Here is a 27,984-nt window from a genome sequence, read left to right on the forward strand (position 1 = left end):
AACACTGCAGTAGCGAAATTTGTATGCTTTTTAACATTAAAATAAAGGTGTATAAAGTATCCCTTTTGTTGGCAAATGCCCGCCAGTGTTAAAATGCACACAGATAACAGAAGCATTACAAACTCCCCCTTTAAAGAAGACATAACTATTGTGTAGGCCTGGCATGCAGTAGCAGCAGCAAGGGTGGTGGACTGGTGGTAGTTGCAGCCAGTAGACAGCAGGCTGTGGGGAACTTGTTGCAATTGTATTAGCCAGCGGACAGCAGGCAGTGGTGGACTATTGATAGTTGTAGTAGCCAGCAAACATCAAGCTGTGATTTAGAGCCCTGCATTGGGATTGGGAACCCCTGGGATCCAACCTTAAATTTGCAGGCGCAGGCGGTCAGGAGGCTGCTGCTGGCGGGCGCAGGCGCTCAGGCGCTATGCCTGTGGGACCCGCAAATCCCACAGCAGCCTCAGTGACTTAGCCCCACCCTCCACTTATAGTCAGGGTAGGTTTCCATCTATATACAGGGTAGGCACCCACCTAGAGCGCACAGTGGAAGAGAGTGCTGCAGCTGATCATCACAGTTGTGCACCCGTAAGTTCAAAACATCCTGCTTGTTGCTGTAACATCCTGGCTGGTGCCATAATATTTCTCTCACTAGCTGTATAGCACTGAGACGGGATGTCAACATAGAGATCACATGACCTGCCGACACTCAATCCCATCAGAGCCTGAAGCAGGAGTCTGGGAGAGTGCTGGACTCAACAGCTCCTTGTGGCAGCAGCCAGGATGGAGGAAGAAGCAGAGGAGACTTGAGTGACGTGGTTCTGTAAGTGTGGAACCTGTATATTATTGTTTCTGTACACACTTCTTATTAGGCTCCCTCCCCGTCTGTGCCACTCGAGCAGACTCACAGTGGACCAGAGGTGACAGTTCCAGGAGCTTCTGATAGGGATTTCTTGTGTACGCAGAGGGAGAGTTAAATCACTTTTGCTGTGCCCTCCATAAGCACACTCTCCTCTTGTTTCAGGTTGAGCCAGACTCTGGAATACACTGACACTGCACACTACAATTGCCTTTACACATTACATTATCCAAGTGTATTCCAGTGTTTGTACCAGGGTGTCTCCAGCTGTTGCAAAACTACTACTGTAAGCATGCCCAGATAGCCTTTGGTTGTCTGGGCATGCTGGGAGTTGTAGTTTTAGACACATTATCACACTGCATTATCCCCTTCTCACTGCATAAATACCGTATATACTCGAGTATAAGCCGAGTTTTTCAGCACGATTTTTCGTGCTGAAAACACCCCCCTCGGCTTATACTCGAGTAAACTCTCCACCCGCAGTGGTCTTCAACCTGCGGACCTCCAGAGGTTTCAAAACTACAACTCCCAACAAGTTGCTGGGAGTTGTAGTTTTGAAACCTCCGGAGGTCCGCAGGTTGAAGACCACTGCGGTCTTCGACATCATCCAGCCCCCTCTCACCCCCCTTTAGTTCTGTACAGTACTCACCTCCGCTCGGCGCTGGTCCGGTGCTGCAGGGCTGTCCGGAGAGGAGGTGGTCAGGTGGGATAGTGGTTCCGGGCTGCTATCTTCACCGGGCAGGCCTCTTCTAAGCGCTTCGGGCCCGGCCCCAGAATAGTCACGATGCCTTGACAACGACGCAGAGGTACGTTCATTGCCAACGTACTTCTGCGTCATTGTCAAGGCAACGCCTCTATTCCGGGCCGGAAGCGCGGAGAAGAGGCGCCCCCGGTGAAGATAGCAGCCCGGAACCACTATCCCACTGGACCACCTCCTCTCCGGACAGCCCTGCAGGACCGGACCAGCGCCGAGTGGAGGTGAGTACTGTACAGAACTAAAGGGGGGTGAGAGGGGGCTGGATGATGTCGAAGGCCACAGTGGTCTTCAACCTGCGGACCTCCGATGGCTGCCCGGGCTTTCTGGGAGTTGTAGTTTTGAAACCTCTGGAGGTCCGCAGGTTAAAGACCACTGAGGGCGGATGATGAGAAGAGGATGATGAAGGGGGGGTGTGGGATGATGACAAGAGGATGATGAAGGGGGGTGGGGATGATGAAGGGGGGTGTGTGGGATGATTACAAGGGGATGATGAAGGGGGGTGGGGATGATGACAAGGGGATGATGAAGGGGGGATGTGTGGGATGATGACAAGGGGATGATGAAGGGGGGATGTGTGGGATGATGACAAGGGGATGATGAAGGGGGGATGTGTGGGATGATGACAAGGGGATGATGACAGGTGATGATGATGAGGGTCTGGATGATGACAGGCGGTGATGATGATGAGGATGTTAATGATGGGTCTGGATGATGACAGGGGGGATGATGTATTTCCCACCCTAGGCTTATACTCGAGTCAATAACTTTTCCTGGGATTTTGGGTTGAAATTAGGGGTCTCGGCTTATACTCGGGTCGGCTTATACTCGAGTATATACGGCATATATATATATATATATATATATATATATATATATATATATATATATATATATATATATATATATATATGCATTTTTGTTTCTTTTTTTTTAACAGCCATAACAGTTATATTTTCCATCTATAGGGCTGTATACAGACTTTTTTTTATTTTTTATTGCAGGACAAGTTGTATGCTTATATGCATCCATTATTTTACCGTACAATATTTCATGCACCCAGAAAAAAAAAAAACCTTATCTGTAGGGTAAAATTTTATGCCATAAAAAAATTATAAAAAGCGATAAAAAAATATCCCATTAAAACAAAAATGGTACCAATAAAAACTGCAGACCACGGCGCAAAAAATTAGCCCTCATACATCCCAGTAGGCCAGGTATGTGCAGAGCATTGCATCGGTCAGTGATCCAGGGCTTCTGAGTCTGCACAGTCACTGCTATTTCCATCTGTACATACATTAGAGTGCAATGCTCTGCACATACCCCCCATGTATAGCAGTGTATGTATTAGCGGGAGCGGATGGGATTGGACAAACATTTTAGCGGGAGTGGATCAAACAGCCTACGGGAGCAGATGGGATTGGTCAAAAAAATCATCGGTAGTGGGTGGGAGCAATATTTTTTTTTTTTTAAGTCTCACTCAGGGCTCTACTGTGTTGGACTAGTGATAGTTATAGCCAGTAAGTGGTGAGTGGACTAGTGATAGTGGTAGTAGCCAACTGACAGCAGGCTGTTGTGGACTAGTGATTGTTGTAGGCAGCAGACAGCAGGCAGTGATGTGTAGACTAGTGATGATTGTGGAAGACAGAGGACAGCAGTTAGTGGTGGACTTGTGATAATTTTAGCCAGTGGATTGCAGGAAGTGGTGGACTGGGGAAAATTGTAGTCAGCAGACAGCAGGCAGTGGTTGGTAAACTAGTAACAGGACTGCCATTTGAAATCATTGTGTCCCTTACACAGCTGAAGACCTAGGTCTCCCGTCAAATTAAGGTATATAAGTCAAGACATATGTCCGTCCTCTACTGTCATAAAGTCCAGGATCTGGTGTGAGTGGTGTAACCTGCAGTGGCAGGGAGCCGATGCCGGCTACTATGCCCCTCTAGTGCAATAAAAGGCAATAAAAGGCTTAGTCAACTTTCCCTCTCACTGCTATAAATGCTGTTTTATGCTGAAGCCAGAAAATGCAGGTAAAATGTAGGTAAACCCACTGGCTACAATGCTTTGCTTTGTCTTGTTACTACAGCTCCATGCTGGCAGTAACACCCGATGCGATCATCCTGTATAATATATAGATGTGGGTGGCCGGACACTTTTCTCTGGTACCACTGTAGTATGAGTATATGTCATATATACACGTATTATTCATATTTCCCGCAGAGAGCAGTGAGTGGCTGGAACCATCTGGCCAATCACAGCTCTCTGCTGGAAATATGAATAAGTGATGTGAATTCTATTCACATCACTGGCCAGCGGACTATAGGGCAGAGATGCGAGCGCAGGAGAAAGCCGTTCCATCTCTGCAATAGAAAGGATAATTGTATCACGTGTCAGGAGTGACACCTGCTGTAAGACAGTACCTGTCTATTAGTACAGACACTACAGCTCCCATCATGGAACAGTCTGTTAACAGTTTAAAAAAATTTAAGTCAAAAGTCAAAAAGTCAAAGCTGAGCCACGTGGCTAAAAGTGAAAGTAAAAGTGCCCGGCTAGCTCAGGGAGCTGTTTGGGATCGCCGCGGTATAATCACGGCATCCCGAACAGCTGTACTACAGGAGGAAGGTCTCTTACCTTCCTTCCTGCAGTCCGATCGCAGATTGAATGCTTCAAGCCTGAGATCCAGGCTTGAGCAATCGCCGAAAACCCTGATCAATGCATCCCTATGAAGATGCATTGAACACAGTTAAAGATCAGTAAATGCAATGTTATAGCCCCCTATAGGGGCTATAATATTGCAAAAGAAAAGTGTAAAAAAATCATTAACCCTTTGAATTATCCCTTCCCCTAATAAAAGTTTGAATCACCCGGCATTTCCAATGATAAAAAAAACCAGTGTAATTAAAAACAAAAATAAGCATATGTGGTATCGCTGCGTGCGGAAATGTCAGATTTAAAAAATATACCGCTAATTAAACCGCACTGTCAATGGCAAGTCCAAAATAGCGTATTTTTGGTCACTTTTTATATCATGAAAAGATAAATAAAAAGCGATCAAAAAGTCAGATCAATGTAAAATGGTACCGACAAAAACTTCAGATCACGGCGCAAAAATTAACCCTTATAGCGCCCTGAACACGGAAAAATAAAAAAGTTATAAGGGTCAGAAGATGACAATTTTAAACGTATACATTTTCCTGCATGTAGTTATGATTTTTTTCCAGAAGTAATACAAAATCAAACCTATACAAGTAGGGTATCATTTTAATCGTATGGACCTAGAGAATAAAAATAAAGTGTCATTTTTACCGAAAAATGTACTACGTAGAAACGGAAGCCCCCAAAAGTTACAAAATGGCTGTATTTTTTCAATTTTGTCGCACAATGATTTTTTTTCCCGTTTCACCGTATGATTAGTGGCGCAAAAAATAAGCCATAATACAGATTTTTAGGTGCAACATTTTAAGAGTTATGATTTTTTAAAGGTAAGGAGTAAAAAACGAAAGAGCAAAAACCGAAAAACGCCCGGTCCTTAAGGGGTTAAGTACCATGGACGTGTATACACGTCCAATGGCCCTTAACGGGTATGACGCAGGCTCCTGACTCGAGCCCGCGTCATACCTCCCGGCCCCCAGCTGATTCCTGCAGCTGGGGGCCAGCGATAATAGCCAACATGCGTCTATTAACCCTTTAGATCGCCGCTGTCAAAGTTGACAGCGGCGTCTAAAGGTGCCTGTATTCAGTCCCTGGTGGTCCAGTGGGGTGGATCGCCCCCCACAGCGCGATCCGGGGGGGGGGGGTTGATCCACTGCTGAGGAAGCCTGAGGGCTTACCTCTCCTTCCACGGCGGCTCTGGCTCTCTGAATGATACAGCCTGGCAGGTCCAGGCTTTATCATTCGAGCGCAGAGCACAGAGATCACTATGGTTCTATACAACCATAGTGATCTGTATGAGGAATCTAATGATTCCTCCTAAATGTCCCCTAAGGGGACTAAAAGTGTAAAAAAAAAAAAAAGGTTAAGAAAAGTTTAACACACACACATTAACCCCTTCCTCATTAAAAGTTTAAATCACACCCCTTTTTCCAAATTCCATATAAATAATATATAAACATAATAAAAATAAACATATGTGGTATCGCCTTGTGCGTAAATGTCCGAACTATAAAAATATATAATTAATTAAACCGCACGGTCAATGGCGTACGCGCAAAAAAATTCCAAATTCCAAAATAGCATATTTTTGGTCACTTTTTATATAATGAAAAAATGAATAAAAAGTGATCAAAAAGTCCAATCAATACAAAAATGGTACTGATAAAAACTTCAGATCCCGTCGCAAAAGATTAGCCCTCGTACCGCCCCATACGCAGAAAAGTAAAAAAGTTACATGGGTCAGAAGATGACAATTTTAAACGTATACATTTTCCTGCATGTAGTTATGATTTTTTTCCAGAAGTACGACAAAATCAAATCTATATAAGCAGGGTATCATTTTAATCGTATGGACCTGCAGAATAAAGAGAAGGTGTCATTTTTACCGAAATATGCACTGCGTAGAAACGGAAGCCCCCAAAATTTACAAAATGGCATTTTTTCTTCAATTTCGTGGCACAATGATTTTTTTCCCCTTCCGCCGTAGACTTTTGGGTAAAATTACTGATGTCCCTGCAAAGTAGAATAGGTGGGGCAAAAAATAAGCCATCATATGGATTTTTAGGTGCAAAATTGAAAGGGTTATGATTTTTAAAAGGTGAGGAGGAAAAAATGAAAGTGCAAAAACGGAAAAACCTGTGGTCCTTAAGGGGTTAAACACAATATTTAAAAATATTACTAATTAAAATATATAATTTTTACATTTAAATGGCCCCTTTCTAAATTTTTATTATTGTCAGCTAAATTTTTAGGTCCCTGCCCACCCACATAACTTGATCCCTGTTTAAAAATTAACATTAACATTTTTTTTTTTGTCTTTCAATTTTCGGGAGCGGGCAGGGATCAGAAAATTCAGTCCTTAATATTAAAAATGAATGAGGAGTGCATTTCATAATTTTTTTTTCTAGTTTTTATCCTAAATCATAATTTTTTGAATTTTACTTAATTTTTTTAATATTGAGCACTGAAGTTTCTGGTTTTAATGTTAATTTTTAAACAGGGATCAATTTATGTGGGAGGGTAGTAAACTAAAAATGTAGCCGACAATAATAAAAATTTAGAAAGGGGCCATTTAAATGTTGAATGATATATGAATATATACGGCAAATACTCATACTACAGTGGGACCAGAAAAGAACGGCCAGCCGCATCTGTACATTATACAGGACGATCGCATCGGGTGTCAGAAGTGACATTCGCTGCGATCTGTCTATTAATGCAGGTGCTACAGTTCCCAGCATGGGACAGAGTTTGCTCCATGTTGGGAGCAGTAATACCTCCAGTTAAGGACAGATCACAACAGGTATCACTCCTGACACCTGCTGTGATCATCCTATCTTTTGCAGGGATTTGAGGGCAGGAGAAAGCCGCTTGTATCTATACCTTATACAGGATGATCACAGGGGTGTCGCTAATGAAGAAATTCGATATTTCTAATCGAAGTCCAGATTCAGTCCGAATCAAATTTTTCATGAAATCCGGAACAAATTCGACTTAGTCCAATTTGATTTGCTCATCTCTAGTTCTAGTGTTCGCTTAACATAATTTTACACATTTCTTAATGATACTCCATTCTGTTTCGGCTCACTCATGTCTATTACTGGGAGAAGGCATAAAGGGGATCCCTGTGTTAAAGGGGTTATCCAGGTATAATAAAAAAAACAGAGCTGATTTATTCGAAAAACAGCACCAGATTTGTCCTTAGGTAACATTACAATTTGGCTCCTTTCACTTTAATAGAATTGAGCTGCAATGCCACACTCAACAGGACAGAGGTGGTGATGGTGATGTTTTTTTTTTATTTAAATTTTTTTTAGAGAAATCGGCTCTGTTTTTCCATTCTTGGATAGCTTCTTTAAGGCTAGGTTTCCTCACAGGTTTTTTTTTTTCTAGCATTTTATTTTAAAACTGTCATTGCAGTTTTTCATTCAAAGCCAGAAGTATATGCAAAAGGCATGGGAAATATAAAAGAAGAATTTATACTTCTCCTTTCTCATGGATCCACTTCAGACTTTTGCTCAAAAATACCTAAATACCTAAAAAAAAAAAAATACAAAAAAATGCTAACCATGCAACATTTATTTGCCTGCTGTATTCCTTTTTCAAATATATTTATACATATTATGTAAGTGTGAGTGCACTGCATTTGACAAGCGTTCAGTGTATTTGGGAACCTGTCAAATGATGTTTTCATTAGATAACAAAACCAAAAACGCTATCGCATTGAGTATGTTGAAAAAACAGTATTGCAGCTCCACCTATTATCTATGATCTGACTGGTCAACAAAAAAAAAACCATAAAAAAATGCCATAGTACAATAGCAATTCATGCAATATAAAATGATAATTTCACTTTATAACAAAACCATGAAGGCAAGAATATTTAATTATACTAAATAACTATTTCAGCAATTAAGAAGAATACTGTGTTTTATTTATTTTGACATAATTATAAACACATTTAAACCATCTAGTATAGCTTTGTTGGGCTCCATATATAATGTTACCCTGACAGATCCTCAATTGATGTGAATTCCCCCAGGAAGTAGTCAATTTAGTTTTTCATTGCTTTCTAAGGGCCAAACCTTTTTTTTTTTATTATTAAATTAGTTATATAATGGCTTTTTTTTATGTAGTACAAGTTTTATATATTTTTTTAATGGTGCCATTTTTGGATATCTGTAAGTCATTAATTATGTTTTGGCAACGCAGAAATGTATGTGTTTTTTATATTTTTTTTTACGTCATTTACCGTACAGGATTAATAATTATATCATTTGGACAATTATGCATGCTGCAATACCTAATATGTTTATTTTTATTTTGTTTACATGTTTGTTATAGGGAAAATGGAGAACTTTTAATATGGAAGGGGTTAATGTGTGTGTTTTTTAAGCCTTCATTAAACTTATTTTTTTTTTTTTTTTTTTTACACTTATTTGTCCCTTAGGGGACTTTTAGGAGGAATCATTAGATTCCTTATACAGATCAATGAAGTTCCATAGAACTTCATTAATTTGTGTAATCTGCGATCATTTGATAGAGCCTGGTGAAGCTAGGCTCTATCAAATGAAGAGCCAAGGGCCACAAGTGGATCACCCCCGGTGAGCGTGCTGCAGGGGAGTAATCCACCCTGCTAGACCACCAGGGATTGTATAAAGCTCCCTTTAGATGTCAGATGTGATCTAAAGGGTTATTAGCTGTCTGTGGCGATCGCTGCATGTCGGCTATTAGTGGCGGCCACCAGCTACTGAAAACAGCTAGGGGTCACCGGGTATGGATTGGGCTCGAGTCATTTACTTCAAATCTGTAAAGAAGTCTAAACGGTTACCATGGGCGTAGGAATCAGTAAATTCATCAATTGGCGTCTTTTGATGAATTTGGCGTAGGAAGGTAACATCAAACGCAACTTCTCTGCTCTAAAATAGCACACATACTAGACAACAATTGATGAATTCCCCTCAAGGTTAGTAAATATGGGTCTGTTCATATGTGTGTATTCAGCATGCCTTTTTGTTTTAACAAGCCATGTTAAAATATATAATGTGAACAGACCCTTCTGGCAGTGTCTTCCTAAACAGTGAGCCTCCAGCTGTTGCAAAACTACAACCCTCATCATTCTAAAGACAGCCCAAGGTGCTAAATTGATAGAGCCTGCTACAGAAAAGCTTTATCAATTGCAGAGTCATGAGGAGCACGGAATTAGAGGTAAGCCCTCCGGCTACAGTGGATCACTTCCTCTGAGAAACAGGGGTGCTGCAAGAGAGATCGCAGGGGTCCCCAGTTGCAGGACTCCCGCGATCAGACATCTTATCCCCTATCCTTTGGACAGGGGATAAGATGTCTAGGGGCGGAGTACCCCTTTAAGAGTGATGAGAACATCACAATACTCCTCAATGTTGCTTTTCCCCTATTATTTGAAATATCTGAATCCCTTGGGTACTACTTGGACATTTTTGTAAGGTCCATAACTTTTTAAATATAATTTTTATACATGTGCATGTTTGTAGTTGTTCTCTGTTATATATATCTATAGCTGACAGTTGGAGTTGGAGTAGAGGCAAGCTCACACTCCCTCTTCTCCACTCATGTGTTCAGCTAAGGGAAAAAGGGAAAAAAGTGAGAGAAAAGTAAACATTTTAGGGGGCTATATAAGGGAAACAAGTTAACACTTTGGTGACCAAGATAAATTGAGAATTATTGCTTAAACAGTTATCTTAATTTTTTTATTGTAACATTCCAAGAGCTATAACTTTTTTCCTTTTGCAGCTGGATGCAGGTTGCAGGAATTCCTTGCAGAGGATGGTCCCAAAGCGACTTGCGGTTCAGCGCTCCACCGAAGATGCAGTAATCAGTTACTAGGCGGAATGCTGTGATAACTTTTTATTCACCGAAGTATATATTATACATGGGTAATCACAGTTACACAGATAGCTGGGTACTCAAGGGCTTGTTTTTTGCTGGACAAGTTATCCTTTTTAATGGCACCAATTTGGGGGTCATTTAACTTATTAATTCAATTTTATTAATAATTTTTTTGGAGGGGATAATTTTTTTTTTATAACTTTTTAAATAGTCCCACCTTTTACCAGCACTCTTCTGATCGCTGAAATAATACACTGCACTTTTGGCCAAGAGCTCCTTAGTGACCACGGTATAAACACATATGGGCTTTCTCTAAAGGGTTACATAAACTAATAATGTAATGTGAGAAAATATAAGACACTTTCGCTTTTACACTTTCCCACAGTTTTCTGTTGTACTGTTTTAACTAGGGATGATCGAATTGAATTTGATGAATCTGAATTCTTTATGAATTTCAGGAAAAATTAGATTCACAATGAATGCGAATATCGCCACAATTCTATCGTGCCAATAACTTCATTAAACTCCATTTAGTGCAGTCTATTGGCAGATCCACATGTGAGGACATGGGGTAAGGAATCCTGGAAAGGTGGAAACATTGGTAGGCGGGATGACCCTGAATCACATGCAGAATGCAGCCAATCACCCCTGGGATGTTACAGCCCTATATAATCGGCAGCAATAGTGTGGCCAATCCCTTCAGCCTTTCACTGCAGAGAGATAGATAGGGACAGACAGCGCTGTGTGTTGCAAAGAAAAGCTTTTTCCAGCAGTGATTCACCTCCTAGTTACATCAGTGTTTTATTGCACAGAGAGAGGGACAGAGAGCAGTGTGTGTTTCACAGAAAAGCATTCTTACTGCAGCAAATTACCTCTCAGTCACTGTGTACAACGTTCTAGTACAGAGAGCAGTGTGTTGCACAGAAGATCAGCAGCGATTCAGCTCAAGCACAAATCCTGCCTAGAATCATGAATAGGGAAGTGAGTGAAATTGAGAGAGAGAGTGCAATTTTGGGTTTAGTACACAGCGACTGTGTGTTGCAGCACTGGTGTGTACTGCTGGTGTTGTGCACAAATACTTTTTTAAGCATACTGTAGCACATTTTTCTGCCATCATGAGTGCATACCACATACGGACATTTAAGTGGTGACTATTTTGTTCCTGTTAAAGTCTCAAAGGCCTAGATACTGTGAAAGGCCAGGCAAAAGTACTCACCGGCTGGTGTTATATACAAATACTTTTTTAAGCGTACTGTAGTACATTTTTCTCCTCTCATAATTGCATAGCACATATGTACATTTAAGTGGTGTACTAAGCTAGTCCATAGTCACCCCAAGGAGAACTCATCTGTCCAGAAAAAATGTGCAGAGACTGACCTTTGAGAAGATTTATCGGGCATGGATCAGCCAAGATTTCCACCCACCAATGCCTGATGCATCAGAATAGATTGACACACCTACACTTCACAAATTTGGATAGTGTAAAACAGATTTAAGGCCCTGCTCCCAAGTTACAAACATTCTTCAACTTTTTTCACCCACCTTTGTCACCATGTACTTGTATTGCCACCCACCGCACCACTCTGACACCGGGTCACTTTCAGAACTCCTGATGGTGCTGCTGCCACCTCCAGGCTGTCTAATTCTGCCAACATATGTTCTACTCATGCTGCCACCACCTTCAGGCTGTGTCATTCAGCTACCATATGTTCTCTTCATGCTGCCGCCAACTCCAGGCTGTGTCATTCAGTCACTATATGGTCTCCTCTTGCTGCCGCCAACTCCAGGCTGTACCATTCAGCCACTATATGTTCTCCTCATGCTGCAGCCACCTCCACGCTGTCATTCAGCCACTATATGGTCTCCTCATGCTGCCGCAAACTCCAAAGCTGTGTCATCTAGCCACTATATGGTCTCCTTATGCTGCCACCGGTTCCAGGCTGTGTTATTCAGCCACTATATGGTCTCCTCATGATGCTTGTACATTACTTGTAAATTTTAAAGGTAGCACTAACTACCATAAAACTTCAATTTAAAATTCATCTTTTAAGCTTTGGGATTGTGAGGCCCTATTGTCTTATCATGTTGCCGTCAACTCCAGGCGGTGTCATTCAGCCACTATATGGTCTCCTAATGCTGCTGGGACATTACCTTAACATTTTTATGGTAGCACTAGATACCATAAATCTTCAATTTAAATTTAAAAACACTACATGGTCTCCTCTTGCTGCTGCCAATTCCAGGCTGTGTCATTCTGCCAGATTATGGTCTCCACATGCTGCTGCCACCTCTAGGCTCTGTCATTGTGCTGCCATGTGACATGTGACTCCTTGTCTGATTTGGTCTTTTGTAACCACACATTTTATAATTAAATCTTAACTTTCAATTTACATTTAAATTGAAAAAAATTGATAGAGTTGCTACAGAGCTGATGACTCGGACAGTGTGTGGCTGATGACTCGGACAGTATTGGGGTGCGGAGTCAAAGGCGCCGCTGTTCTTCACCAGAGCCCGCTGCAAGGCAGGATGGGCTTGCTGTGGCAGGTGACACCCAGGTCGCTACCCTCGACACGGCTCGACCCCACAGGTAGCTGGGCAAGGCGAGGTACCAAAGATAAGGCAGTAGCGTATTCAGACGTAGCAGAAGGTCAAGGCAGGCAGCAAAGGTGCGAAGTCAAATAACGTAGTGGGAAGGTCTGGATACACGAATAAGGCAAACAGGCAATATGGAATGCTTAATCTCAGGCTAGAGGCACTGAAGATGCGGCAGGGAAGCGGGGCAGGTGCCGGAACTTTATAATGTAGTTACAGGTGTGACAGTAATTATGGGTGTACTAGCCCTTTAAATTTCAGAGCTCCGGCGCATGCGCGCCCTAGGAGACAGGAACGCGTGCGCCGGAGCTGAGACACAGAGGAAGAGGCGACACTGGAGCATGGGGAGTGACGGGCTGGGATTTGCATGCGGCCGTGTCCCACGATGCCAATCCCAGCCAACAGACAGGGACACAGGGACACAGCCGGTGCATGCGGCCAGAGCGCAGAGTTTAACAGTACCCCCCCCCCCTTTTGTCTTCCCCTCTTTTTGGATGACAAGAACTGGATTGGGTCACGGTCTAGAATATTATCTTGTGGCTCCCAAGACCTTTCTTCCGGTCCAAATCCTTCCCAATCTACAAGGAAGAAACGTTTTCTTCTGATAAGTTTGGAGTCCAGAATTTCCTTGACAGTAAAAACATTGGGGGTACCTGAGATGGAAGTAGGAGAAATGTCCTTTTCAGAGAAGTGGTTATGAATGACAGGTTTTAAGAGGGAGACATGAAAAGAATTCAGGATCCAGAGGGAGGAAGGCAGATGAAGAGAATAAGCCATTGGATTTAAACTTTTCTTGACCTTGAAAGGACCCAAATAGCGAGGACCCTTGGTTCACCCTTTCAACTTGTCCATTAGATTGAGGGTGATAAGCCGAAGAAAAATTTAATTTGACTTGGAGACGTGAACAGAACACCCTCCAGAATTTTGAGACAAATTGAAATCCCCGGTCGGACACAATAGGGGTAGGCAATCCATGTAAGCGGAAGATGTGGTGGAGAAAAAGTTTAACAAGCTGCGGTGCCAATGGTAATCCTGGCAGGGGTACAAAATGAGCCATTTTAGAGAATCAGCATACTACAACCCAAATGACTGTATTGCCGCCAGAGGAAGGAAAGTCGGTAATAAAGTCCATGGCAATATCGGTCCAAGGTCGCTCTGGAACTGGCAAAGGTTGTAGAAGTCCTGCAGGTTTGGAACGAGGGGTCTTGTCCCGGGCACAGACCGAACAGGAACGGACAAAGTCATCGACTTCCTGTTTTAAAGTTGGCCACCAATACTGTTGGGATATGATTTGTAAGGATTTACAGATACCGGCATGACCGATAAACAATGAGGAATGACCCCATTTTAAGACCCAAAGTCTGAGACGGGGAGTTACGAAAGTCTTTCCAGGAGGCAGGTGCTGAAGAGTTGCTGGTGCTGCAGAAATGAGATGATTAGGAGGTATAATATGTTGAGGATGGAATTCTTGGTCTTGTACATCGGAGAGACCAGCAAGCCTGACGAGTGTTGAGACAATGAGCAGTCTGTAGATAGAGCAAGATTTTGTGATCTGTATAGATAGGATTTGGGTGTACACAGCGCTCCAAGAGATGACGCCATTCTTCCAAGGCCAACTTTATAGGAAAGAGCTTGCGATCTTCTATGGTATAATTTCTCTCTGCAGAAGAGAAGGTCTTAGAGAAAAAAACGCAAGTTACAGTTCTACTTTTGAAGGACTTTTGTGTCAAAACTGCACCTGCACCAACTGAAGATGCATCCACTTCCAGAATAAATGGCTTGCCTGGATCGGGTCTTGAGAACACAGGAGCAGAAGCGAAGGTGGACTTTAATTGTTTGAAAGCTTCTACAGCCTCAGGAGCCCAGACTTTAGGATTAACAGTCTTCTTGGTAAGCAAAACAATGGGAGCTACCAGAGTGGAGTAATGAGGAATGAACTGCCATTAGTAATTGGCAAAGCCAAGGAAGCGCTGAATCGCTTTCAGACCAGTAGGTTGGGGCCAGACCAGAACTGTGGATGACTTGTTGGGATCCATTTGAAGACCTTGACTGGTAACAATATAGCCCAGAAAAGGGAGGCTAGTTTTTTCAAAAGTGAGAGCGATGAGACCTGACATTGGGCGAGTAGAGGAGTATGTCATCCAAATAGACAACGACACAGGAGTACAGGAGGTCACGTTAAATATCATTGATGAACTCCTGGAAAACTGCTGGAGCATTACAGAGTCCTAATGGTATCACAAGATATTCGAAATGTCCGTCACAAGTATTAAACACAGTCTTCCATTCTTCCCCTTTGTGTATACGAATTAAATTATAGGCTCCACGAAGTTCTAGTTTAGAGAAAATCCTGTCACCTCGCAGACGATCAAATAACCCCGAGATTAAAGGAAGTAGGTAGCAGTTCTTTACTGCAATTTTATTCAAGCCTCGGTAGTCAATGCATGGTCGCAAAGTCCCGTTTTTTTTTCAACAAAAAAGAACCCGGCTCCAGCAGGGGAAGAGGACTTCCTAATAAACCCCTTCTGAAGGTTTTCCTGGATATAATCAGACATGGCCAGAGTTTCAGGGACTGACACAGGGTAAATTCTGCCCCTGGGAGGAGTGGTGCCGGGCAGTAAGTCAATAGGACAATCATAGGGATGATGTGAAGGCAAAACCTCAGCTTGCTTTTCACTGAAGACATCAGCAAAGTCCTGGAGGAACGAAGGCAAACCGGAAAGAGGACAAGAAGATGATGGTTCCAACTTAGAGAAACGTATATGAATACAGTGGCTGTTGCAATGCGGACCCCAGTGAAGAATTTCTCCAGTTTTCCAATCCAGCTGCGGGTCATGGAGCTGCAACCACGGTAGGCCAAGCAGGAGAGGAAAAGTACAAAATTACATAGAAGGACAAGTTCTCCTTATGCAAGAGTCCGACCTGCATTTACAACGGTTCTGTGCGGAATAGCACGGTACAGTCCAGTTTTTCTCCTTTGACTGTAGAGATTGTGAGAAGGTGAAAGGGATGGTGGTCGATGGACGCTATGTGTCACCAAAGCTCCTGGCTTTGATGAGATAAGAGCCGATATTTTTCAGTGTCTGTACTGCGAGGCAGTCTGACACTAAGTTGTAGTATGGCTTTAAGGCAATTCCGGGACGGCTCTTACCGGGAATGACCAAGTGCAGGGTGGGGTTCATTCCCCACAATCCAGGCTGGCTTTTGCTGGTCTTAAAGTGAGGCTGTTTTACCAGCTGCGGGGGATTGACCGTTGGCAGCTCACAGTGCATGTGGAAGCTGTGTCTGGAGTACTGCCCTCTGAACGCTCTAAGAGTGGAAGCTGCTAATACAACCTTGCTGGAGGCTAGGAACAGTCTTGCTGAGGGCCGCATTGCACGAACTCTGGTGTGAACTAACACCAAGGAAGTTCAGGTGGACTTTGTTGTGTTTTCCTTTTTTTTCTGAGTTTAAAGACTGGTTGCTGTATTCTCAAGTGTGAATAAAACACTGGACTTTGATTTAAAATGCTGTCTCCTTACATCTATACTGCAAACCGCACCTCACTGCAAGAGCAAGTCATCACAAGATGTACAGAGGCTTCAACAGACGGGACACAGGCAGATGATACCTATGTACTAGGGAGGCATCAATAAAGTTTCCCGCTAAGCCAGAGTCCAGAAAGGCAAGAACGGAGATTATCTCTTTGGAGGGTAGAAAGAGCTGGACCATCAAATTTAAGCGTGGAAAGGAGATATTCACACCTAGGTGCAAACACAAACCCTAGGTGCGAGCGTTTCCCTGTGACTGTTGACGCAGAGGACAATCTTTCAGGAAGTGATCTGCACTGGCACAGTGTAGGCATAGATTCTCATTTCGTCGGCAAGTTCTTTCCTGCAGGGTCAGGTGACCGATCCACTTGCATAGCCTCCACTGCGGGAGGCAACGTAGAAGTTTGCAGTGGTTGCTGGAAGACAGGTGCCAGACAAGGAAGTCGCCGAGGTCATGCAGACACCCTTTCTTGGCGTGGTTCCTCACGTCGCTCAGAGAAACAGATATCAATCCGGGATGCCAAGTGTATAAGTTAATTCAGGTTAGATGGCAATTCCCGGGCAGCGAGGACATCCTTGAAATGACTTGATAAACCTCTCTTGAAGGTAGCGCAAAGAGCTTCATTATTCCATGACAACTCTGATGCCAGAGTACAAAATCATATGGCATAATCGCCCACAGAGGAGTTGCCCTGTGATAGACTCAGCAATGTCGTCTCAGCAGAGGAAGCTCGGGCTTGTTCTTCGAAGACACCTCAAAATTCCGACAGGAATGCCTGGAGATTGGTTGTGAGAGCATCACTATAATCCCATTGCGGGGTTGCCCAGGCCAGGGCCCTTCCAGTTAAAACACTGATGATAAAGGCCACCTTTGCTCATTCAGTAGGGAACTGTTCCACCTTGAGTTCTATGTGCATGGAGCACTGAGTCACAAAACCATGACAGGACTTGGGATCCCCCTCATATTTCTATGGAAGAGATAAGCACAGTTTTGATCCGGGCACAACTGCAGGAGCGGGAGGCAAGACCAGAGCAGGAGGAGGCTTTGGCTGTGGCGGTTATTGTTGTGCAGTGAGTAATTGCTGCATCACAGCGGATAACTGGCTCAACTGCTGTGCCTGCTGGGCCAACTGCTGTGACTTGAGCACCACAATGTGATTATCTGGCAGAGGAACCCCAGTGGGATCCATCGCCGGATCTTGCTGTTGATGTGGATGTAGATCCTCTAACCTGTGTGGCTGATGACTCGTACTGTATCTGGGAGCTGAGTCTAAGGTGCTGTGGTCTTCACCAGAGCCCGCCGCAAGGCAGGATGGGCTTGCTGCGGCAGGCGACACCCAGGTCGCTACTCCCGACAGGGCTTGACCACCCAGGTAGCTGGGCAAGGCAGTAGCGTAGTCAGACGTAGCAGATGGTAAAGGCAGGCAACAAAGCTGTGAAGTCAAATAACATAACGGGAATGTCTGGATAAGGAAAACAGGCAATATGGAAAGCTTAATCTCAGGCTAGGGGCACTGAAGATCCGGCAGGGAAATGGGGGAGGTGCAGGAACTTTATAATGTAGTGACAGGTCTGCCAGTAATTATGGGCGTACTGGCCCTTTAAATTTCAGAGCTACGGCGCGCACGTGAGCACGGGAGCTAAGACACAGAGGAGGCGGCGGCAGCTGAGCATGGTGAGTGACAGGTTGGGATTCCCATGCGGGCGCGTCCCGCGATGCGAATCCCATCCCCGCTGGCAGATGGGGACTCTGTGCTCATGGCTGGTGCTAAGAATGATAACAATGAACCATAACTGATTAAATGAAACATTTGCACTTTCACAGTCAGGGGGGCGCTGAGAGGCAGGGGCTGGGACAGGTGGTATCTCGCCTGGCGGAGGACCGTCAGCTCGATTTTATGACTCAAGTACGAGCTTTTTCACTGCAGCCACTTCTAGCTTTATTCACCCACTTATCCAATGGCACAGAAGCTGAATGGGGACTCTCAGAGTATGGGGGTCCGCTTAGAGGAAGGAACAAGTGGTAGCTCTCCTTGTGGAGGACCACCAGCTCGATGCTCACCAGAATGGGTAATTAAAAAAATGTAAATAAATTCAAATAAAATTAAATAAAAATTAAATTTAAAAAATTTGCCACATTCAGACGCTCTGCGGCAGTGATGCTAATAGCGATGCCTGTAATCTGCATGTGATACTGAATAACAGTATTATTGTTACGCCGAGCGCTCCGGGTCCCCGCTCCTCCCCGGAGCGCTCGCAACATTCTCGCAATTGCAGCGCCCCGGTCAGACCTGCTGACCGGGTGCGCTGCGATACCTCTCCCAGCCGGGATGCGATTCGCTATGCGGCAGGCGCCCGCTCGCGATGCGCATCCCGGCTCCCGTACCTGACTCGCTCTCCGCCGGTCTTGTCCCGGCGCGCGCGGCCCCGCTCCCTAGGGCGCGCGCGCGCCGGGTCTCTGCGATTTAAAGGGACAGTGTGCCGCTGATTGGCGCCTGGTTCTAATTAGTGAATTCACCTGTGCACTTCCCTATATAACCTCACTTCCCCTTCCCTTCCTTGCTGGATCTTGTTGCCATCGTGCCAGTGAAAGCGTTTCCCAGTGTGTTCCTAGCCTGTGTTCCAGACCTCCTGCCGTTGCCCCTGACTACGATCCTTGCTGCCTGCCCCGACCTTCTGCTACGTCCGACCTTGCTCTTGTCTACTCCCTTGTACCGCGCCTATCTTCAGCAGTCAGAGAGGTTGAGCCGTTGCTAGTGGATACGACCTGGTTGCTACCGCCGCTGCAAGACCATCCCGCTTTGCGGCGGGCTCTGGTGAAAACCAGTAGCAGCTTAGAACCGGTCCACTAGCACGGTCCACGCCAATCCCTCTCTGGCACAGAGGATCCACCTCCTGCCAGCCGAATCGTGACAGTAGATCCGGCCATGGATCCCGCTGAAGTTCCACTGCCAGTTGTCGCCGACCTCACCACTGTGGTCGCCCAGCAGTCGCAACAGATAGCGCAACAAGGCCACCAGCTGTCTCAACTGACCGTGATGCTACAGCAGCTATTACCACAGCTTCAGCAATCATCTTCTCCGCCAGCTCCTGCACCTCCTCCGCAGCGAGTGGCCGCTTCCGGCCTACGACTTTCCTTGCCGGATAAATTTGATGGGGACTCTAACTTTTGCCGTGGCTTTCTTTCACAATGTTCCCTGCACTTGGAGATGATGTCGGACCAGTTTCCTACTGAAAGGTCTAAGGTGGCTTTCGTAGTCAGCCTTCTGTCTGGGAAAGCTCTGTCATGGGCCACACCGCTCTGGGACCGCAATGACCCCGTCACTGCCTCTGTACACTTCTTCTTCTCGGAAATTCGAAGTGTCTTTGAGGAACCTGCCCGAGCCTCTTCTGCTGAGACTGCCCTGCTGAACCTGGTCCAGGGTAATTCTTCCGTTGGCGAGTACGCCATCCAATTCCGTACTCTTGCTTCCGAATTATCCTGGAATAATGAGGCCCTCTGCGCGACCTTTAAAAAAGGCCTATCCAGCAACATTAAAGATGTTCTGGCCGCACGAGAAATTCCTGCTAACCTGCATGAACTCATTCATCTTGCCACTCGCATTGACATGTGTCAGGAGCTCCGCCAGGATATGGACTTTGTTCGCACGAGGCGTTTTTTCTCCCCGGCTCCTCTCTCCTCTGGTCCTCTGCAATCCGTTCCTGTGCCTCCCGCCGTGGAGGCTATGCAAGTTGACCGGTCTCGCTTGACACCTCAAGAGAGGACACGACACCGCATGGAGAATCTTTGCCTGTACTGTGCCGGTACCGAACACTTCCTGAACGATTGTCCTATCCGTCCTCCCCGCCTGGAAAGACGTACGCTGACTCCGCACAAAGGTGAGACAGTTCTTGATGTCAACTCTGCTTCTCCACGCCTTACTGTGCCTGTGCGGATATCTGCCTCTACCTTCTCCTTCTCTACTAAGGCCTTCTTGGATTCCGGATCTGCAGGAAATTTTATTTTGGCCTCTCTCATCAACAGGTTCAACATCCCAGTGACCAGTCTCGCCAGACCCCTCTACATCAATTGTGTTAACAATGAAAGATTGGACTGTGCCGTGCATTACCGCACGGAACCCCTCCTAATGTGCATCGGACCTCATCACGAAAAAATTGAGTTTTTGGTCCTCTCCAATTGCACTTCCGAAATTCTCCTTGGACTACCGTGGCTTCAACGCCATTCCCCAACCCTTGATTGGTCCACAGGAGAGATCAAGAGCTGGGGTACTTCTTGTTTCAAGGACTGTCTTAAACCGGTTCCCAGTACTCCCTGCCGTGACCCTGTGGTTCCCCCTGTAACCGGTCTCCCTAAGGCTTATATGGACTATGCTGACGTATTTAGCAAAAAGCAAGCTGAGACTTTACCCCCTCACAGGCCTTTTGACTGTCCTATTGACCTCCTCCCGGGCACTACTCCACCCCGGAGCAGAATTTATCCTCTGTCCGCCCCAGAGACTCTTGCTATGTCTGAATACATCCAGGAAAATTTAAAAAAGGGGTTTATCCGCAAATCCTCCTCTCCTGCCGGAGCTGGATTTTTCTTTGTGTCCAAAAAGGATGGCTCCCTACGTCCTTGCATTGATTACCGCGGACTTAATAAAATCACGGTAAAGAACCGCTACCCCCTACCTCTTATCTCTGAACTCTTTGATCGCCTTCAAGGTGCCCACATCTTTACCAAACTGGACTTAAGAGGTGCATATAATCTCATCCGCATCAGGGAGGGGGACGAATGGAAAACTGCATTTAACACCAGAGATGGACACTTTGAGTATCTGGTCATGCCCTTTGGCCTGTGCAACACCCCTGCCGTCTTCCAAGACTTTGTTAATGAAATTTTTCGTGATCTCTTATATTCCTGTGTTGTTGTGTATCTGGACGATATTCTGATTTTTTCTGCCAACTTAGAAGAACATCGCCAGCATGTCCGCATGGTTCTTCAGAGACTTCGAGACAATCAACTTTATGCCAAAATGGAGAAATGTCTGTTTGAATGTCAATCTCTTCCTTTCCTAGGATACTTGGTCTCTGGCCAGGGACTACAAATGGATCCAGATAAACTCTCTGCCGTCTTAGATTGGCCACGCCCCTCCCGACTCCGTGCTATCCAACGTTTTTTGGGGTTCGCCAATTATTACAGACAATTCATTCCACATTTTTCCACTATTGTGGCTCCTATCGTGGCTTTAACCAAGAAGAATGCCAATCCTAAGTCCTGGTCTCCCCAAGCGGAAGACGCATTTAAACGGCTCAAGTCTGCCTTTTCTTCTGCTCCCGTGCTCTCCAGACCTGACCCATCTAAACCCTTCCTATTGGAGGTTGATGCCTCCTCAGTGGGAGCTGGAGCGGTCCTTCTACAAAAAAATTCTTCTGGGCATGCTGTTACTTGTGGTTTTTTTTCTAGGACCTTCTCTCCGGCGGAGAGGAACTACTCCATCGGGGATCGAGAACTACTGGCCATTAAATTGGCACTTGAGGAATGGAGGCATCTGCTGGAGGGATCAAAATTTCCAGTTATCATTTACACCGATCACAAGAATCTCTCCTATCTCCAGTCTGCCCAACGGCTGAATCCTCGCCAGGCCAGGTGGTCGTTGTTCTTTGCCCGTTTTAACTTTTAAATTCATTTTCGCCCTGCCGACAAGAACATTAGGGCCGATGCTCTCTCTCGTTCCTCGGATGCCTCGGAAGTAGAGGTCTCTCCGCAACACATCATTCCTCCTGACTGTCTGATCTCCACTTCTCCAGTCTCCATTAGGCAAACTCCTCCAGGGAAGACCTTCGTTTCTCCACGCCAACGTCTCGGGATTCTCAAATGGGGTCACTCCTCCCACCTCGCAGGCCATGCGAGCATCAAAAAGTCCTTGCAACTCATCTCTCGTTTCTATTGGTGGCCGACTCTGGAGACGGATGTTGTTGATTTTGTGCGGGCCTGTACTGTCTGTGCCCGGGATAAGGCTCCTCGCCAGAAGCCTGCTGGTCTCCTTCATCCTCTGCCTGTCCCCGAACAGCCTTGGTCTCTGATTGGTATGGACTTTATTACAGACTTACCCCCATCCCGTGGCAACACTGTTGTTTGGGTGGTCGTTGATCGATTTTCCAAGATGGCACATTTTATTCCTCTTCCTGGTCTCCCTTCAGTGCCTCAGTTGGCAAAACAATTTTTTGTACACATTTTTCGTCTTCACGGTTTGCCCACACAGATCGTCTCGGATAGAGGCGTCCAATTCGTGTCTAAATTCTGGAGGGCCCTCTGTAAACAGCTCAAGATTAAATTAAACTTCTCTTCTTCTTATCATCCCCAATCCAATGGGCAAGTAGAAAGAATTAACCAGGTCCTGGGTGACTATTTACGGCATTTTGTTTCCTCCCGCCAGGATGACTGGGCAGATCTTCTACCATGGGCCGAATTTTCATACAACTTCAGAGTCTCAGAATCTTCTGCTAAGTCCCCATTTTTCGTGGTGTACGGCCGTCACCCTCTTCCCCCCCTCCCTACTCCCTTGCCCTCTGGTTTGCCGCTGTGGATGAAGTGACTCGTGATCTTTCCACCATATGGAAAGAGACCCAAAATTATCTTTTACAGGCTTCATCCCGCATGAAAAGGTTTGCCGATAAGAAAAGAAGAACTCCCCCCATTTTTGCTCCCGGAGACAAGGTATGGCTCTCCGCTAAATATGTCCGCTTTCGTGTCCCCAGTTACAAACTGGGACCACGCTATCTTGGTCCTTTCAAAGTCTTGTGCCAGATTAATCCTGTCTCTTACAAACTCCTTCTTCCTCCTTCTCTCCGTATTCCCAATGCCTTCCATGTCTCTCTCCTTAAACCACTCATCATTAATCGCTTCTCTCCCAAATTTGTTTCTCCCACTCCTGTTTCCGGCTCTTCTGACGTCTTCTCCGTGAAGGAGATTCTGGCCTCCAAGACGGTCAGAGGAAAAAAATTTTTTCTGGTGGATTGGGAGGGCTGTGGTCCTGAAGAGAGATCCTGGGAACCTGAGGACAACATCCTAGACAAAAGTCTTATCCTCAGGTTCTCAGGCTCCAAGAGGAGGGGGAGACCCAAGGGGGGGGGGGTACTGTTACGCCGAGCGCTCCGGGTCCCCGCTCCTCCCCGGAGCGCTCGCAACATTCTCGCAATTGCAGCGCCCCGGTCAGACCTGCTGACCGGGTGCGCTGCGATACCTCTCCCAGCCGTACCTGACTCGCTCTCCGTCGGTCTTGTCCCGGCGTGCGCGGCCCCGCTCCCTAGGGCGCGCGCGCGCCGGATCTCTGCGATTTAAAGGGCCAGTGTGCCGCTGATTGGCGCCTGGTTCTAATTAGTGAATTCACCTGTGCACTTCCCTATATAACCTCACTTCCCCTTCCCTTCCTTGCCGGATCTTGTTGCCATCGTGCCAGTGAAAGCGTTTCCCAGTGTGTTCCTAGCCTGTGTTCCAGACCTCCTGCCGTTGCCCCTGACTACGATCCTTGCTGCCTGCCCCGACCTTCTGCTACGTCCGACCTTGCTCTTGTCTACTCCCTTGTACCGCGCCTATCTTCAGCAGTCAGAGAGGTTGAGCCGTTGCTAGTGGATACGACCTGGTTGCTACCGCCGCTGCAAGACCATCCCGCTTTGCGGCGGGCTCTGGTGAAAACCAGTAGCAGCTTAGAACCGGTCCACTAGCACGGTCCACGCCAATCCCTCTCTGGCACAGAGGATCCACCTCCTGCCAGCCGAATCGTGACAATTATTTCACTACCCCAGCACACTCCCTATGCGTGCTAGGACAAGGCAAAGTGTTCTACACCCCTATTGTGCCTCTCTGTAGGCCAGAAATAGCCGTTTTTAACAGCAATTCACCGCATATACATTTTTTGGAAAATTTGGCGAATCGGCCAAATCAAATTTTTTTTAAATTCGCTCATCTCTAGTTTTAACCTATAGCCTCTAGAATTGTTAAGCCAGTGCTATCAAACACCCCAAGGTGATCTTTCCTAAATGATTAAACAATGGCAAAGGAGAGCTCCTGTATATATGATCCTGTATAGTTTCTTGGAGGATGACAAGTTGCTGTGAAGGAATTTGATGTTGCTTATTTGTTTCAATACATTTTATTTCACAATATATCACAGAAATCAGACTGCAATCCTTGCACAAATATTAAAAACAAAATACCAATATCCGACAATAATTATAGATGTTGCAGTAAAAAAAAAAAAATAAGATGTGATGCAACAGGCATATTTAACATACATATCTATAATGTGGTTTCTCAAAACATGTAGGCATGGAAAAAGGTGCAGTTCCTAGGCTGACTCATTCATTGCTATGCTGTTTATTAAAATGATAAGGGGCATTGGACAAAATGACTGCTTCATTTAAATGCAAATAACGTAGTGAACAGTTCCTTTATGTGGTTGTTCCACATTGGCCCGTCTGAAGTGCAATTCCACTGCAAGTATAAACTTTAATTTCAATACCAACATGTCAAGTCTTCCTCATACAAAATGTATAAACTACTCTTGGAACACAGTTACTATTGCTTTTTTCTGTGAGTTTTATTGCTGCATTATAAATATATATCCAATCGCTTTTGTGCTGAAATATTTCTGTAATGCATGTAAAAAGCATCTGGCCCTCAAGGAGGCTGCAGCTCTTTCCTATATTTACAAATACATTTTCTGTCAGATTTTTCCACTCAACCTTTGTCCCTGGTCAGCCGTTATCTTAGGGAGCTAAGCTGTCGGCAAATATTAATGTTAGTAACAGGAGAGGCATTGCTAAAGCCCAAAGCAACTTTTTAATTTTAATGGGGTACTCCGGTGGAAAACTTTTTTTTTTCTTTTTTTTTTATCAGCTGGTGCCAGAAAAAGAAACAGATTTGTAAATTACTTCTATTAAAAAATATTAATCCTTCCAGTACTTTTTAGCTGCTGAATACTACAGAGGAAATTATTTTGTTTTTGGAACACAGTGCTCTCTGCTGAATCACGAGCACACTTATCTCTGCTGACATCTCTGTCCATTTTAGAAACTGAACAGAGCAGCATATGTTTGCTATGGGGATTTTCTCCTTCTCTGGCCAGTTCTTAATATGAACAGAGATGTCAGCAGAGAGCACTGTGCTTGTGATGTCAGCAGAGAGCTCTGTGTTCAAAAAAGAAAACTTTTCCTCTGTAGTATTCAGCAGCTAATAAGTACTGGAAGGATTAAGATTTTTTAATACAAGTAATTTACAAATCTTTTTAACTTTCTGGCACCAGTTTATTAAAAAAAAAAAGTTTTCCACCGGAGTACCCCTTTAACCTCTTAAGGACCCAGGACCTACTAGAACGTCCTGGCACCCTGGGCTTTAAGGACCCAGGACGTACTAGTACGTCCTGGTGTTTCTCCGGTCTCTGCCGCGCCCCGGGCAGAGATCGAAAGCGAATGCCTGCTGAAATGATTCAGCAGGCATCCAGGGCAAACGCCGAGGGGGGCCATGTAGGCCCCCCATGTCGTCGATCACCACAAATCGCAAGGGAAATCGCCCTTGCGATCTGCGGCGATACCGGGCTGATCGGGTCTCTGGGACCCGACCGCCCGGTAATTTTGCATGATCCCGGCTGTCACAGACAGCCAGGACCATGCTAAAGTATAGGAGCGAGGTGGCAAGCCGGCCACCTCCTCCTATACCCTGCGATCCATCGGTTATGGCGTCTGGGCATGCTGGGAGTTGCAGTTTTGCAACATCGGGAGGTCCACATCTTGGAGACCACTGTGCCCTTCCAGATGTTGCAAAACTACACATCCTCAGCATGCCCTTACTGTCCAGGCATGCTGGCAGTTGTAGTTCTGTAACATCTGGCCCTTCAGATGTTGCAGAACTACAACTCCCAGCATACCTGGACAGTTTTGGCATACTAGGAGTTGTAGTTTTGCAACATCTGGAGGGCTACAGCTTGGACACCACTACACAGTGGTCCCCAAACTGTTCTCCTCCAGCTGTTGCATAACCACTAGTCATAATATGCCCTTCGGCTGCCTGGGCATGCTGGGAGTTGGGGTTTTGCAACAACTGGAGGCACACTGGTTGGGAAACATTGTCTGTTTTCTAACTCAGTGTCTCCCAACCCGTGTGCCTCCAGCTGTTGCAAAACTATAACTACCAGCATGCACTGATAGACCGTGCATGCTGGGAGTTGTAGTTTTGCAACAACTGGAGGTCCCCCCCCCCCAGGGTACATTCACATGGGCAGGGGGCTTACAGTGAGTATCAGGCTGCAAGTTTGCGATGCAGCAAATTTTGCGCGGCAGCTCAAATTCGCAGCGGGAAACTCGCTGTAATCCCACGCCCGTGTGACTGTAAAAACACTACACTACACAAACATAAAATAAGTAAAAAACACTACATATACACATACCCCTACACAGCCCCCCTCCCCAATAAAAATGAAAAACGTCTGGTACGCCACTGTTTCCAAAATGGAGCCTCCAGCTGTTGCAAAACAACAACTCCCAGTATTGCCGGACAGCCGTTGACTGTCCAAGCATGCTGGGAGTTTTGCAACAGCTGGAGGCACCCTGTTTGGGAATCACTGGTGTAGAATTCCCCTATGTCCACCCCTATGCAAATCCCTAATTCAGGCCTCAAATGCACATGGCGCTCTCACTTCGGAGCCCTGTCGTATTTCAAGGCAACAGTTTAGGGCCACATATGGGGTATCACCGTACTCAGGAGAAATTGCCTAACAAATTTTGGGGGGCTTTTTCTCCTTTCACCCCTTACGAAAAGGGGAAGTTGGGGTCTACACCAGCATGGTAGTGTACAAAAAAAATGTTTACACTAACATGCTGGTGTTGCCCTATACTTTTCATTTTGACTAGAGGTAAAAGGAAAAAAGCCCCCCAAAATTTGTATTGCAGTTTCTCCCGACTACGGAGATACCCCATATGTGGGCGTAAAGTGCTCTGGGGGCGCACAACAAGGCCCAGAAGGGAGAGTGAACCATGTACATTTGAGGTGATTTGCACAGGGGTGGCTGATTGTTACAGCGGTTTTGACAAACGCAAAAAAAACAAAACCCCACATGTGACCCCATTTTGGAAACTACACGGAATGTAATGAGGGGTGCAGTGAGAATTTACACCCCACTGGTGTCTGACAGATCTTTGGAACAGTGGGCTGTGCAAATAAAAAATTTTGTACAGCCCACTGTTCCAAAGATCTGACAGACACTAGTGGGGGTAAATGTTCACTGTACCCCTTGTTACGTTCCTCAAGGGGTCTAGTTTCCAAAATGGCATGCCATGTGGAGGTTATTTTGCTGTTCTGGCACCATAGGGGCTTCCTAAATGCGACATGCCCCCCGAGCAAAATTTGCTCTCAAAAAGACAAATATGACTCCTTCTCTTCTGAGCATTGTAGTTTGCCCGTAGTGCACTTCAGGTCAACTTATGGGGTACCTCCATACTCAGAAGAGATGGGGTTACAAATTTTGGGGGTATTTTCTGCTATTAACCCTTACATAAATGTGAAATTTGGGGGGGAAACACATTTTAGTGAAATTTTTTTTTTTTTACGTATGCAAAAGTCGTGAAACACCTGTGGGGTATTAAGGCTCACTTAATTCCTTGTTACGTTCCTTAAGGGGTCTAGTTTTCAAAATGGTATGCCATGTGTTTTTTTTCTTTGCTGTTCTGGCACCATAGGGGCTTCCTAAATGCAACATGCCCCCCAA

Source organism: Hyla sarda, chromosome 1, assembly GCF_029499605.1.
Source record: "Hyla sarda isolate aHylSar1 chromosome 1, aHylSar1.hap1, whole genome shotgun sequence".
Lineage (NCBI taxonomy): Eukaryota > Metazoa > Chordata > Amphibia > Anura > Hylidae > Hyla > Hyla sarda.